At 55.9% G+C, this 13,554-nt stretch overlaps 2 protein-coding genes across 5 annotated transcripts in view; one reads left to right on the top strand and one right to left on the bottom strand.

Moving 5' to 3' along the window:
• Positions 1-1,086, bottom strand: part of LOC124010170 (acetyl-coenzyme A synthetase, cytoplasmic-like) — a 95,299-nt gene extending 94,213 nt beyond the window's left edge. The window contains exon 1 of the mRNA XM_046322559.1: positions 1,017-1,086. The gene's annotated coding sequence lies outside the window, so the exon portion shown is untranslated. The remainder of the gene's footprint in view (positions 1-1,016) is intronic.
• Positions 1,087-1,597: 511 nt separating this feature from the next.
• The window catches only part of LOC124010040 (ankyrin repeat domain-containing protein 12-like), an 89,721-nt gene continuing 77,764 nt past the window's right edge, over positions 1,598-13,554 (top strand). For all 4 annotated transcript variants that reach the window (XR_006834350.1, XM_046322363.1, XM_046322362.1 and 1 more), the window contains exon 1: positions 1,598-1,743. The gene's annotated coding sequence lies outside the window, so the exon portion shown is untranslated. The remainder of the gene's footprint in view (positions 1,744-13,554) is intronic.

Below are 13,554 nucleotides of genomic sequence, written 5' to 3'. Positions count from 1 at the left end.
CTTTTGACCAGGCCCCATAGGGCTCTGCTACACATCTATTTTCAGGTCTCTCCAGAGATGTTAGATCGGGTTCATGTCCGGGCTCTGGCCCGGGCCACTTAAGGACACTCAGAGTCTTGACTAGTGCGCTACATATGGAGACGTACATCTATATAACACGGGGAGAGGGAGACCTCTCTCACTAGGATGTAAAGTGGAGCATTTATAATCATGTAAATGAAATACCAATTTAATTGTTCTTGGTGTTGGATTGATTATGTGTGTCAGTGTTGAGGTTAAAGACTTGCTAATTATCTCTTGATAATAAATGGATACATACAGCAGTATTTACCTTAAAAATGGAGGTACCATTCATTAGAAACAGCCAAGATTACATTCAAGGCAGATTTAACAAAAGTGAACCTCCTTTAAAAATAACCCGAGAAAGAATAGGATCAAGAATCAATCTGTCAGCTGCTACATTTCACACAGCAATTACAACCAACTTGATTTATTTTATTGAGAGCGAAATTGAACTACGGAGTGTAAAGTAAAATGCACGTACACAAACACTGTTGTAAAACCTACATTTGCGATGCATTGCCTCTTTAAGCGGATAGCCTTGACAGATATGGTGCAATACCCTCATGTTCAAACCATGCCAATCATAATCTAAACGTACCCTAAACAAAGACTCCTCTATGTTACAACCGCCTCTGTCATCTCCATTCAAGCCCGGATGCTGATTGCTCGTCGCCGTGTATAAACCACTGCCCCCCCCCCCCCCCATTCTGATTTTTAAGCTTGTTTTCTTCCGCAATGTAATATTCCCCTACCGCGCATGCGCTTTAATAGTCATCTAATGCAAATATCACTGCGCCACAACAATCCAATGTAGCTAGAGTGGCAGGAATGATGCAACACATTTACGGAACTAGTATACAAGTCTATACATTCAGTTACAATTTAAAAAAAATAATAATTGTATTGAAACAATTTAACAAGACTGGACGTTTCCACTGCACTAGTCCGATTACCTGCTTTGTGTTACTTCTTCATCCGACATGTTCGAGAACATTCCCACCGGCCGCAGAGTCGAGCGGAAAAGATGACGTCACCGACTCTCTCTCTCTCTCTCTCTCTCTCTCTCTCTCTCTCTCTCTCTCTCTCTCCGTCTCTCTCTCTCTCTGTCTCTCTCTCTCTGTCTCCGTCTCTCTCTGTCTCTCTCTCTGTCTCTCTTTCTCCCTCTCTCTTTCTCTCTCTCTCTCCACCAATGACACACAACAAGGTTCAACAAGCAAAATTACTCCCCATTCTCTTGTCTCTAAACAGAATTTAAAATATATATCAATTAATATATGTATATTTAAAAAAAAAAATACAATGCATGCTAGTAAATAACGAAGGTGATACCAAAGCCTTTCTATACGATTTTTTTTTTGTGTGTGAAATGTTTTAAAATGAGGTAAATCTGCTTGACATTACCCCCCCCCCCACCCCCTGGGCTAAAGTGGACCACGTGACCGCTCTCCGCCAATGGGACAGACGTTTGGCATGTTTTTCTGCGCGTGGAGGGGGGGGTGTGGTTTCCTCCTTGGAGACGGACGGACTGTTTTCAAACCCACAGCAATACAACTGGAAAAACAGACGTCAGGCTAATACAGCTACTAGTTCATGTCAGGAAAATTACTCTTTATATTCACGTTGTTCATATTCATGGATGAACACGAATGAACAAGCGGAAAACAAAACGCATTGGAGAAGGTAAGCAGAAATTAAGATTTTGTATATATATAAATATTTGTCCAATGTATCAGAAGCCAGTTAGCCATCTGGCTAGTTAGCAAGGTAGCTAACTTTTGGACGTAACTGCGTTCAAATAAATGTAATGTTGTGACACAGCGGGGTAGTTTTTGAGTTTGTTACGATCATGTGTTTTAGATACACATGTGTATATTTAGTTACAGGCATTATTTTTTTAAATTGTGGTTAAGTTGTTTTTTTTGCGCAGAAGAATATGGAGAATTGTAACGTGTGTTGCTAGTGTCGAGGGCAAAACGGGTTGACAACTAGCTGGTTGGTTAGCTGGTTAGCTGGTTGGTTAGCTGGCTAGCTGGTTGGTTAGCTGGCTAGCTGGTTGGTTAGCTGGCTAGTTGGTTGGTTAGCTGGCTAGTTGGTTGGTAAGCTGGCTAGTTGGTTGGTTAGCTGGCTAGTTGGTAAGCTGGCTAGTTGGTTGGTTAGCTGGCTAGTTGGTTAGCTGGCTAGTTAGCTGGTTAGCTTCAGTTAGCCGATGTTCATAGCGACGGTAACGAGGTGGAAAACGGCAATGGGGCTTTTCGCCTCAGCGGCCTTTTGTTTTATACTGGCTTGTTTTGTTCTCCAAACGTACCATAAGACTTAAAAATGTTCTCTAAACGTGCCATGCTGCACAGTAAATTGACCAGCTTATGTTCGCATGTTTACGTTAGGAAACAAACAGGTTAAGTCATTTTTTTACGGTGGCTAAGCTAACTCACATGACAAAAAAATAAACTAAATGTTTGCGCCCAACGTACTGTAAGGCATGCTATTCTCTGAAAGCTAGCTTAACGCGAACTAAAATAGCTGCAAGTTCTGTCCATATGCATTTTTATTCAAACTAAAATATTTGCCACATTGTATCTGTAATTTGCACATTGTAGCCACTGCACAGTCAAACGCGCTATCTGACACCTTTACAGGCAGCAGCAGCCAATAATCTGGGGGTGTGTTGGATGATACAAAACTCTGTGTCTGTGGTGCGACCGTCCTTCGCTCTGGAAACCTTTTGTCTAAAAGGACGTATCAAGACATATATATATATTATACTCACTCGGATCCTACGCAAAAGCAAGCCACTGGGCGCAGATGTGTCGCTGAAAATGACTTTAGACCATTCTCGTTCATGACAATGACAGACGAAACTCCTTTTACAGGATTTTCGCCGATAATGGATGCAGAATGAACTGCCCCCCCCCTGATGAAATATCAAATCAGGGGTGATTTTAATTTCTGCCCTCCCATGCTGTTGCGGTATTTTGTAAAGCCTAATATCGGTACAATTCAGGTTGGTATTGATATCACACTATTGTTTTCAGTGAGGCGGCAATGATAACACTCAATCTATGCATAGAGTTTCAAGTAGGCCAACATTTTATTAAAAAATTATATTTTATATATGAAATTATATTTCTTACTAAATATGTCTCGAACCCTACCCTAAATAGTAAAAGCATAGAAAAAATGTGTGTAATAACGACCTTAATTACAAAAAGCATAGTGGATAAACCCCTAGGTTTTCAGTCTTAATCACAAACATGTTGAAAACAGCTACTAGTCCTTATATATTTTACCAGAAATATTTGCTTTACGCCATGAACTGTCATTTATTTGGCTCAATTACAGAATTCCGGTTTGAATACGCTAATCAATATACTGAAATAAGTTCTAACCCTGCCTTCAATGATCATGTCATTACATGTATTTAGTATTCACGTGCCTTTTATTTATCTTACTGTAATAGCCTAGCCTACCTAATATTTAGTACCAACCTACGCCCTGGCATTCACTACGAGGCCCACAAGACCACGGTCTTTTCCGAATCCTCTTCGAGACCACAAAACATCATCACTTCTCAACAACAGTGACTCAATGACACTGAACTAAACACGACAAGTATCTTCTGGTTCAAGTGCAGCAGCTGGACAAAGATCAGCACGAGAGGAATAACAAATACAACATGTCTAGTGGCCTACTCTCTCCTATATATTCCGACCAGTCATTTGTTAACACGGGCATTCGCTTTCCATCTTGTTTGAGATTTATCCTTCTTTTTTTTGTGTGTGTGTAGTCAAGATTACATGAACATTACATTTATGAAGCAATTCACATATCCATTTTAATAGCAACCATGTCACCTGGTCGACGTATGTTCCAGTTTGACATCTCAGTTCATCAGAAGCTTTTAGCAGCAACCAGCGAGCAAAATGGTAATGACTTGCAAATGCGTCTTGGACTCTCACAATGAGTATAATGCCATGTTTTGGGCTAATTGGGTCATTCATTTATCATTAAGGCCTTTAATATCATTAGTAAAACTGACATTTATTTTTTATTATTTTTTTATATAGCTTTACCTGATTATAAAATAATTGGTAACTGGTTTCACAATAGCAGAGAATCATCTGTAGCACTGCTATTCAAGGCCTTGTAGAGAAAGGATGGCATTCCTATGGCTCTTGCAATGCCACGATAGTGGTTTTGATTCTCGGGACCACTCGTACATGTATGTACTCATGACTGTAAGTTGCTTACATTTTCCATTTAAACGTGTACATATTATACACCAGATTTCAACCTGCCAGGGTAGTGGGTTTGATTCCCGGGACCACCCATACGTAGAATGTATGCACACATGACTGTAAGTCGCTTTGGATAAAAGCGTCTGCTAAATGGCATATATTATTATATTAACCCTCACTCAGAATTGGACTAATGCCATTCCTGTGGCAATGGGAGACAAGAACAAAGCGACAATGTTTTGAAGAGTAGTGATGTTTTGGCTGGAAATGGCCAGGAACCTCATGATACGATATTACCACGATACTCAGGTGCCGATTTTCTATATGTATTGCGATTCGCTACGGTGATTTTTCTTAGTTTAGTTTTTTTTGTACATTTATTTATTTATTGCGATTCGATGTTCCTAACATATTGCTCACCATATGTCTGCTACAGAGGGACAAGAGAGAGCCATGAGAAAACAACACGTTTTGATCAGTCGTGGAAATAAGTGGTGAAAACAAACTGGCTCGTTTTATTTCTCCACCCATCACAGCCTTTTCTCTGTTTCCATAGGCTACATCCATTATTAGTTTGGATACCACAGGTGTCAGTGTATGGTGGTTGGATACCACAGGTGTCAGTGTATGTTAGTTTGGATACCACAGGTGTCAGTGTATGGTAGTTTGGATACCACAGGTGTCAGTGTATGGTAGGTTGGATACCACAGGTGTCAGTGTATGGTAGTTTGGATACCACAGGTGTCAGTGTATGGTAGTTTGGATACCACAGGTGTCAGTGTATGGTAGGTTGGATACCACAGGTGTCAGTGTATGGTAGGTTGGATACCACAGGTGTCAGTGTATGGTAGTGTATGGACAAAACCACTGTGTGTGTGTGGACAAAACCACCTCACCACCACCACCAGTCCACCACCACCACCAGTCCTCCACCACCAGTCCCCCACCACCACCACCACCACCAGTCCCCCACCACCACCAGTCCCCCACCACCACCACCACCACCACCAGTCCCCCACCACCACCAGTCCACCACCACCACCAGTCCACCACCACCACCAGTCCCCCACCACCACCACCACCACCAGTCCCCCACCACCACCACCAGTCCCCCACCACCACCACCAGTCCTCCACCACCAGTCCCCCACCACCACCAGTCCCCCACCACCACCAGTCCCCCACCACCACCAGTCCCCCACCACCACCAGTCCCCCACCACCACCAGTCTCCCACCACCACCAGTCCTCCACCACCAGTCCTCCACCACCACCAGTCTCCCACCACCACCAGTCTCCCACCACCACCAGTCTCCCACCACCACCAGTCTCCCACCACCACCACCAGTCCCCCACCACCACCACCAGTCCCCCACCACCACCACCAGTCCCCCACCACCACCACCACCACCAGTCCCCCACCACCACCACCAGTCCCCCACCACCACCACCAGTCCCCCACCACCACCACCAGTCCCCCACCACCACCACCAGTCCTCCACCACCACCAGTCCTCCACCACCACCAGTCCTCCACCACCACCAGTCCTCCACCACCACCAGTCCTCCACCACCACCAGTCCTCCACCACCACCAGTCCTCCACCACCACCAGTCCCCCACCACCACCACCAGTCCCCCACCAGTCCCCCACCACCACCACCACCACCAGTCCTCCCCCCACCACCACCACCAGTCCCCCACCACCAGTCCTCCACCACCACCACCAGTCCCCCACCACCACCACCAGTCCCCCACCACCACCAGTCCCCCACCACCACCACCAGTCCCCCACCACCACCACCAGTCCCCCACCACCACCAGTCCCCCACCACCACCACCAGTCCTCCACCACCACCAGTCCCCCACCACCACCAGTCCCCCACCACCACCACCAGTCCCCCACCACCAGTCCTCCCCCACCACCACCACCAGTCCCCCACCACCACCACCACCAGTCCCCCACCACCACCACCACCACCACCAGTCCCCCACCACCACCACCACCACCACCAGTCCCCCACCACCACCACCAGTCCCCCACCACCACCACCACCAGTCCCCCACCACCACCACCACCAGTCCCCCACCACCACCACCACCAGTCCCCCACCACCACCACCAGTCCTCCACCACCACCACCAGTCCCCCACCACCACCACCAGTCCCCCACCACCACCAGTCCCCCACCACCACCAGTCCCCCACCACCACCACCACCACCACCACCAGTCCCCCACCACCACCACCACCAGTCCCCCACCACCACCAGTCCCCCACCACCACCACCACCAGTCCCCCACCACCACCAGTCCCCCACCACCACCACCACCAGTCCTCCACCACCACCAGTCCTCCACCACCACCACCAGTCCTCCACCACCACCACCAGTCCCCCACCACCACCACCAGTCCCCCCACCACCACCACCAGTCCCCCCACCACCACCACCAGTCCTCCACCACCACCAGTCCCCCACCACCAGTCCCCCACCACCACCACCAGTCCCCCACCACCACCACCAGTCCCCCACCACCACCACCAGTCCCCCACCACCACCACCAGTCCCCCACCACCACCACCAGTCCCCCACCACCACCACCAGTCCCCCACCACCACCACCAGTCCTCCACCACCACCACCAGTCCTCCACCACCACCAGTCCCCCACCACCACCACCAGTCCTCCACCACCACCAGTCCTCCACCACCACCAGTCCCCCACCACCACCACCAGTCCCCCACCACCACCACCAGTCCCCCACCACCACCACCAGTCCCCCACCACCACCACCAGTCCCCCACCACCAGTCCCCCACCACCACCACCAGTCCTCCACCACCACCAGTCCCCCACCACCACCACCAGTCCTCCACCACCACCACCAGTCCTCCACCACCACCACCAGTCCTCCACCACCAGTCCCCCACCACCACCACCAGTCCCCCACCACCACCACCAGTCCCCCACCACCACCACCAGTCCTCCACCACCACCAGTCCCCCACCACCAGTCCTCCACCACCACCACCAGTCCCCCACCACCACCAGTCCTCCACCACCACCACCAGTCCTCCACCACCACCACCACCAGTCCTCCACCACCACCACCACCAGTCCTCCACCACCACCACCACCAGTCCTCCACCACCACCACCACCAGTCCTCCACCACCACCACCACCAGTCCTCCACCACCACCACCACCAGTCCTCCACCACCACCACCACCAGTCCTCCACCACCACCACCACCAGTCCTCCACCACCACCACCACCAGTCCCCCACCACCACCACCAGTCCCCCACCACCACCACCAGTCCCCCACCAGTCCCCCACCACCACCACCAGTCCCCCAGTCCCCACCACCAGTCCTCCACCACCAGTCCCCACCACCACCACCAGTCCCCCACCACCACCACCAGTCCCCCACCACCACCACCAGTCCCCCACCACCACCACCAGTCCCCCACCACCACCACCAGTCCCCCACCACCACCACCAGTCCCCCACCACCACCACCAGTCCCCCACCACCACCACCAGTCCCCCACCACCACCACCAGTCCCCCACCACCACCACCAGTCCCCCACCACCAGTCCACCACCACCAGTCCACCACCAGTCCCCCACCACCAGTCCTCCACCACCACCACCACCAGTCCTCCACCACCACCACCACCACCAGTCCTCCACCACCACCACCACCAGTCCTCCACCACCACCACCACCAGTCCTCCACCACCAGTCCTCCCACCACCACCAGTCCTCCCACCACCACCAGTCCTCCCACCACCACCAGTCCTCCCACCACCACCAGTCCTCCTCCACCACCACCACCACCAGTCCTCCTCCACCACCACCACCACCAGTCCTCCTCCACCACCACCACCACCAGTCCTCCTCCACCACCACCACCACCAGTCCTCCTCCACCACCACCACCACCAGTCCACCACCACCACCACCAGTCCTCCTCCACCACCACCAGTCCTCCTCCACCACCACCACCACCAGTCCTCCTCCACCACCACCAGTCCTCCTCCACCACCACCACCACCAGTCCTCCACCACCACCACCAGTCCACCACCACCAGTCCACCACCACCAGTCCACCACCACCAGTCCCAGTCCACCACCACCAGTCCCAGTCCTCCACCACCAGTCCTCCACCACCACCAGTCCTCCACCACCACCAGTCCTCCACCACCACCAGTCCTCCACCACCACCAGTCCTCCACCACCACCAGTCCTCCACCACCACCACCAGTCCTCCACCACCACCACCAGTCCTCCACCACCACCAGTCCTCCACCACCACCACCACCAGTCCTCCTCCACCACCACCACCAGTCCTCCTCCACCACCACCACCAGTCCTCCTCCACCACCACCACCAGTCCTCCTCCACCACCACCACCAGTCCTCCTCCACCACCACCACCAGTCCTCCTCCACCACCACCACCAGTCCTCCTCCACCACCACCACCAGTCCTCCTCCACCACCACCACCAGTCCTCCTCCACCACCACCACCAGTCCTCCACCACCACCACCAGTCCTCCTCCACCACCACCACCAGTCCTCCTCCACCACCACCACCAGTCCTCCTCCACCACCACCACCAGTCCTCCTCCACCACCACCACCAGTCCTCCACCACCACCACCACCAGTCCTCCACCACCACCAGTCCCCCACCACCACAGTGTGTGTGTGTGTGTGTGTGTGTGTGTGTGTGTGTGTGGACAAAAGCACCGTGTGTGTGTGTGTGGACAAAAGCACCGTGTGCGTGTGTGTGTGTGGACAAAAGCACCGTGTGCGTGTGTGTGTGGACAAAAGCACCGTGTGCGTGTGTGTGTGGACAAAAGCACCGTGTGCGTGTGTGTGTGGACAAAAGCACCGTGTGCGTGTGTGTGTGGACAAAAGCACCGTGTGCGTGTGTGTGTGTGGACAAAAGCACCGTGTGCGTGTGTGTGTGTGGACAAAAGCACCGTGTGTGTGGACAAAAGCACCGTGTGTGTGGACAAAAGCACCGTGTGTGTGGACAAAAGCACCGTGTGTGTGGACAAAAGCACCGTGTGTGTGGACAAAAGCACCGTGTGTGTGGACAAAAGCACCGTGTGCGTGGACAAAAGCACCGTTTGCGTGTGTGTGTGGACAAAAGCACCGTTTGCGTGTGTGTGTGGACAAAAGCACCGTTTGCGTGTGTGTGTGGACAAAAGCACCGTTTGCGTGTGTGTGGACAAAAGCACCGTTTGCGTGTGTGTGGACAAAAGCACCGTTTGCGTGTGTGTGGACAAAAGCACCGTTTGCGTGTGTGTGGACAAAAGCACCGTTTGCGTGTTTGTGGACAAAAGCACCGTTTGCGTGTGTGTGGACAAACGAGCCGCGTGCGGGGGACAAACGCGCCGCGTGCGGGGGACAAACGCGCCGTGTGTGTGGACAAAAGCACCGTGTGTGTGTGTGTGGACAAAAGCACCGTGTGTGTGTGTGTGGACAAAAGCACCGTGTGTGTGTGTGTGTGTGTGTGTGTGTGTGTGTGTGTGTGTGTGTGTGTGGACAAAAGCACCGTGTGTGTGTGTGTGGACAAAAGCACCGTGTGTGTGTGTGTGGACAAAAGCACCGTGTGTGTGTGTGTGGACAAAAGCACCGTGTGTGTGTGTGTGGACAAAAGCACCGTGTGTGTGTGTGTGTGTGTGTGTGTGTGTGTGTGTGGACAAAAGCACCGTGTGTGTGGACAACAGCACCGTGTGTGTGGACAACAGCACCGTGTGTGTGGACAACAGCACCGTGTGCGTGGACAACAGCACCGTGTGCGTGGACAACAGCACCGTGTGCGTGGACAACAGCACCGTGTGCGTGGACAACAGCACCGTGTGCGTGGACAACAGCACCGTGTGCGTGGACAACAGCACCGTGTGCGTGGACAACAGCACCGTGTGCGCGGACAACCGCACCGTGTGCGCGGACAACCGCACCGTGTGCGCGGACAACCGCACCGTGTCCCCCACCACACCACCAGTCCCCCACCACCAGCGCGGACAAAAGCACTGTGTGTGTGTGTGTGTGCGCGGACAAAAGCACCGTGTGTGTGTGTGTGTTTGTGTGTGTGTGTGTGTGTGTGTGGACAAAACCACCGTGTGTGTGTGGACAAAACCACCGTGTGTGTGTGGACAAAACCACCGTGTGTGTGTGGACAAAACCACCGTGTGTGTGTGTGGACAAAACCACCGTGTGTGTGTGTGGACAAAACCACTGTGTGTGTGTGGACAAAACCACCTCACCACCACCACCAGTCCACCACCACCACCAGTCCTCCACCACCAGTCCCCCACCACCACCACCACCAGTCCCCCACCACCACCAGTCCCCCACCACCACCAGTCCCCCACCACCACCAGTCCCCCACCACCACCACCACCAGTCCCCCACCACCACCAGTCCCCCACCACCACCAGTCCCCCACCACCACCAGTCCCCCACCACCACCACCACCAGTCCCCCACCACCACCACCACCAGTCCCCCACCACCACCACCAGTCCCCCACCACCACCACCAGTCCCCCACCACCACCACCAGTCCTCCACCACCAGTCCCCCACCACCACCAGTCTCCCACCACCACCAGTCCTCCACCACCAGTCCCCCACCACCACCAGTCCCCCACCACCACCAGTCTCCCACCACCACCAGTCTCCCACCACCACCAGTCTCCCACCACCACCAGTCTCCCACCACCACCAGTCCACCACCACCAGTCCCCCACCACCACCACCAGTCCCCCACCACCACCACCAGTCCCCCACCAGTCCCCCACCACCACCACCACCACCAGTCCTCCCCCACCACCACCACCAGTCCCCCACCACCAGTCCTCCACCACCACCACCAGTCCCCCACCACCACCAGTCCCCCACCACCACCAGTCCCCCACCACCACCACCAGTCCTCCACCACCACCAGTCCTCCACCACCACCAGTCCCCCACCACCACCAGTCCCCCACCACCACCACCAGTCCCCCACCACCAGTCCTCCCCCACCACCACCACCAGTCCCCCACCACCACCACCACCACCACCAGTCCCCCACCACCACCACCACCACCAGTCCCCCACCACCACCACCACCACCACCAGTCCCCCACCACCACCACCACCACCACCAGTCCCCCACCACCACCACCACCACCACCAGTCCCCCACCACCACCACCACCACCACCAGTCCCCCACCACCACCACCACCACCACCAGTCCACCACCACCAGTCCCCCACCACCACCAGTCCCCCACCACCACCACCACCACCAGTCCCCCACCACCACCACCACCAGTCCCCCACCACCACCAGTCCCCCACCACCACCACCAGTCCTCCACCACCACCACCAGTCCTCCACCACCACCACCAGTCCCCCACCACCACCACCAGTCCCCCACCACCACCACCAGTCCCCCACCACCACCACCAGTCCCCCACCACCACCACCAGTCCCCCACCACCACCACCAGTCCCCCACCACCAGTCCCCCACCACCACCACCAGTCCCCCACCACCACCAGTCCCCCACCACCAGTCCCCCACCACCACCACCAGTCCCCCACCACCACCACCAGTCCCCCACCACCACCACCAGTCCCCCACCACCACCACCAGTCCCCCACCACCACCACCAGTCCCCCACCACCACCACCAGTCCTCCACCACCACCAGTCCTCCACCACCACCAGTCCCCCACCACCACCACCAGTCCCCCACCACCACCACCAGTCCCCCACCACCACCACCAGTCCCCCACCACCAGTCCCCCACCACCACCACCAGTCCCCCACCACCACCACCAGTCCTCCACCACCACCACCAGTCCTCCACCACCACCACCAGTCCTCCACCACCACCACCAGTCCTCCACCACCACCACCAGTCCTCCACCACCACCACCAGTCCTCCACCACCACCACCAGTCCTCCACCACCACCAGTCCTCCACCACCACCACCACCAGTCCCCCACCACCAGTCCCCCACCACCACCACCAGTCCCCCACCACCACCACCAGTCCCCCACCAGTCCTCCACCACCACCAGTCCTCCACCACCACCAGTCCCCCACCACCACCACCAGTCCTCCACCACCACCACCAGTCCTCCACCACCAGTCCTCCACCACCAGTCCCCCACCACCACCACCAGTCCTCCACCACCACCACCAGTCCTCCACCACCACCAGTCCCCCACCACCACCAGTCCCCCACCACCACCACCACCACCAGTCCTCCACCACCACCACCAGTCCTCCACCACCACCACCAGTCCTCCACCACCACCAGTCCTCCACCACCAGTCCTCCACCACCACCACCACCAGTCCTCCACCACCACCACCACCAGTCCTCCACCACCACCACCACCAGTCCTCCACCACCACCACCACCACCACCACCAGTCCCCCACCAGTCCCCCACCACCACCACCAGTCCCCCAGTCCCCACCACCAGTCCTCCACCACCAGTCCCCACCACCACCACCAGTCCCCCACCACCACCACCAGTCCCCCACCACCACCACCAGTCCCCCACCACCACCACCAGTCCCCCACCACCAGTCCCCCACCACCAGTCCCCCACCACCAGTCCCCCACCACCAGTCCCCCACCACCAGTCCCCCACCACCACCACCAGTCCCCCACCACCACCACCAGTCCCCCACCACCACCACCAGTCCCCCACCACCACCACCAGTCCTCCACCACCAGTCCCCCACCACCACCACCAGTCCCCCACCACCACCACCAGTCCTCCACCACCAGTCCCCCACCACCACCACCAGTCCCCCACCACCACCACCAGTCCCCCACCACCACCACCAGTCCTCCTCCACCACCACCACCACCAGTCCTCCTCCACCACCACCACCACCAGTCCTCCTCCACCACCACCACCACCAGTCCTCCTCCACCACCACCACCACCAGTCCTCCTCCACCACCACCAGTCCTCCTCCACCACCACCACCACCAGTCCTCCTCCACCACCACCACCACCAGTCCTCCTCCACCACCACCACCACCAGTCCCCCACCACCAGTCCTCCACCACCACCAGTCCCAGTCCTCCACCACCAGTCCTCCACCACCACCAGTCCTCCTCCACCACCACCACCACCAGTCCTCCACCACCACCACCACCAGTCCCCCACCACCAGTCCCCCACCACCAGTCCCCCACCACCAGTCCTCCACCACCACCAGTCCCAGTCCTCCACCACCAGTCC

The sequence above is a fragment of the Oncorhynchus gorbuscha genome, linkage group LG22 (assembly GCF_021184085.1).
Source record: "Oncorhynchus gorbuscha isolate QuinsamMale2020 ecotype Even-year linkage group LG22, OgorEven_v1.0, whole genome shotgun sequence".
Classification (NCBI taxonomy): Eukaryota; Metazoa; Chordata; class Actinopteri; order Salmoniformes; family Salmonidae; genus Oncorhynchus; species Oncorhynchus gorbuscha.
This window is presented reverse-complemented; position numbering and strand designations above follow the sequence as displayed.